This window comes from Rhododendron vialii, chromosome 1a (assembly GCF_030253575.1).
Source record: "Rhododendron vialii isolate Sample 1 chromosome 1a, ASM3025357v1".
In the NCBI taxonomy this organism is placed as follows: Eukaryota; Viridiplantae; Streptophyta; class Magnoliopsida; order Ericales; family Ericaceae; genus Rhododendron; species Rhododendron vialii.
In genome coordinates, this window is record NC_080557.1 from 5471935 (window position 1) to 5474909 (window position 2975).

General features: G+C 37.5%; 1 long non-coding RNA gene across 1 annotated transcript; it reads left to right on the forward strand.

Moving 5' to 3' along the window:
- Positions 1-306: 306 nt before the first annotated feature.
- Positions 307-2270, forward strand: LOC131299273 (uncharacterized). Its single transcript, XR_009190671.1, has 2 exons — positions 307-534; positions 1669-2270. It is a non-coding gene; the product is annotated as an uncharacterized LOC131299273 (long non-coding RNA).
- The last annotated feature ends 705 nt before the right edge of the window (positions 2271-2975 follow it).

Consider the following 2975-nt stretch of genomic DNA (forward strand, 5'->3'; position numbering starts at 1 on the left):
TACCATGCGTGCTCGAGAGGTACCCTAGTTGCGCAACCCATAAAAATTCGAAAAAAATGAGATGATAAGGAGAATTTTGAAAATATCTCATATAGTAAGGAAGTTTTTGTAGAGACCCATAATTATTTTCTCAAATTTTAAATGTTTAATATGTATTTGGATTATCGAAATATGGATAATGCAGAAGATATGAGTTGGGTCAATGTGAGATGACTTGTAAGTTGTGGGAGTTGATGATGTAGTTATATACTTGAAGGGTGTGTGTGTGTGAATTGGCCTATATAAGGATCAAAATATCAGGGAAGATTATTTTCTTCCCCCGTACGCCTCTCTCTCTCCCGTTCTCTCCTCTCTCTCGGCTCTCACCTCTCTCACCTTCTCTCTTCGATTTCATCGACCGCGAGTGAGACTTTTGAAAAATATCAAGTACTAAAGTTGTTCTACGCGACGAGAGCTTCCTATCCATCGAAGAAAATTCACGATCGGAGCACTTCGAAATTTCCTCCATGTTCGGGCTTGCTTCTAACCTTCGAGGTAAGGATTTCCTGCCTTCTTTACATGTTTAAGTGTTAGTTTGATGTACAAGGATTAAGTTTGATCATCTATTTTGAGTCTTGAATAAACCTATTGTATGCTGAAAATTTCGTGGGTTCTGGTAATCTGTCTTTTTGGAGCCTTTCTGCTAGGAATTAATTTTTGGTGCCTTCATAACAGTTAAAGTACGTTTTAATACGAAGATTTCGGTACCAAGATCATGCAAAACCGATAATCACACAATTAGTTATGGATTTTTGAATACTGGCTGTTTCCTGGATGTGCGAATCTGTGCGTGGCTGTCTTCTTTTAGCTTTCTGGGCGTGATGAACATTTTGGGTAGCTTTGGGTCTTTTACAGGAGCTGCATAATTAAGTTAAGAAGAGATTGGCATTGGAATCAATTAATTTGGTTAAGTATACAATTTTTGGTGAATTTTTAAAGCTGGGTTGGTTGATAGGTGCGAAAATGGTTGCGAAACTGTATTTCTTTTGATTGTTGGGTTAATCTCCTCCCGTTTTTGAACCTGGGATTTTTATTGAGTGTAGGGTTTGTAGTGGTGCAACTTTTGGCTTTGGTTTCACTAATTTTGGGTTTAAGATGAGAGAGTTATGATTTTTCAATCAATTTTACTTATTTTCGCGTAGAATCTGACAGCACCGGCGGACTTTGGTAAAATGGCCATAACTTTTAGCTTGGGACTCGAAATGATGCACCATTTGTTTTGTTAGAAACTAGACATATAAAGCTTTCCAACGATGCATCCCATGCATCATGGGTATGTCCGAGCGATAACAGATTTGCACACAAAACTGACCCAAATTCTGCTTTGCACCAGTTTCACTGCTACGCTGAGCTATAATCGCTAGGCCATAGTAAGGTCATCCGAGCTCCGTTTTTGATGCACGACCTTTGGATCGAAGAAAAAGAAGTATACTTTTCAATGGATTGACTTGATTAGGTGTTGGATTAAAGAGAACTTGTGGTGTATAAGAGATATGCATTGTTGGTGTATTGACGTTGATGTTGTTTGATGCTTAGAGAAAAATAAACACTTTTAAGGCATTGTATTGAGTATAAATAGAATCATTTGAGTATCGTCTAAACATGTTTCTATTTGATTGAATGTTCTAGGAAGTTCGAGTCGTCACGTGGATCGAGGTGAGTGATTTAATACTTAAACACATGGTTTTGAACTTGTTTTCCTTATCGAGCTTATTTGAACATGTTTTATAAATTATGTACTCCATGGATAACAATGAAAGGTGGACTTATTTGTGAAATATTTGCGAATCTATTTAATGGCATTCCCAACGTCCGGTCTTGCTAGGGGACGGCTTAATGGCTAGCAAGGGTGTTTGAGGTTGGTATTTGTTTTGGGATAATGCGTAGACGTCTGGCTTATCCACTACTGGGGACGCCCGGTAGCTTTTGAATTTTGAATAGCGGAATGTGCATTATATTTGGCTTATGATTTTGAGTTCTTTGTTTTGAAATATTATCAAATTATTTTGCATTGTCCATGGAAGGCATGTGAGTTAAGTATTAATCATTCACACGAGCTTTGGCTTAAGTATTTTCTTTTCCACCTTTCAGGAAGCGACGCGTAGTGTGGCAGAGTGTTTACTTTAGTTTGTAAATTTGTAGGTAAGCACAGCTCTGAGAGGATTATCCTTTTGGTTTGTAAACCTATGTAAGACTTTGGTTTGTTATCAATAAAAGTTAACTTTTGCTTCCGCTGTTATGTTTAGCCCCTTTTGATCATCGCTTGCTTAGATGATATTTGATTTGTGATTTGGCCTTAGTGAGAAATCACTGGCATTTGTCATGATTAAGACCTCGAGGGGCGGGTCAGGGTCGTGACAGTTTTCGATTGTTTATTAAACAATGTTTGGACCTTTGACTTTATTGGAAAAATTCAATTATCGTTTGGTTACTCGTAGTCATAGAGAATGAATAGGTATAACCTCAATTTTCTTTTGGGAATTGATTTTCACACCCCTCTTTTATTCATATGCAAGTTTTTTTTGTTTTGTCCTGCAGTGATGTGAAATTACATGATTACCCTTTTCATGTGCGGAGGGAAAAATGTATGAAGGATAGTCTTGTAGCTCTACATGAATGAAAACAAAAAATGAAGTGCACTTGAACAAAAGAGGAATGTGAAAATCAATTTTCTTTCTTTAACCATGTTTGCATTATTTTCCTTTCAGCAATGCCAATATAGGAACAAGAGCATCTCTCTTCTTTTCTTTTTTTTGGAACAATGGAATTTTGGGCTGTTGTAAATATTTTTGCTGATAAAAAATGAACTCAATAATGCAATTGAGTGTGCTGGGATCCGTAGCGAGGCTCTTGAGTCTGCATCAGTTGGGCTGGTTTCCACATCGAAAGTTTGGGTTTGGGTGTGTGTGTTTAAAGGGTTCACTGAGCCTCTCCCT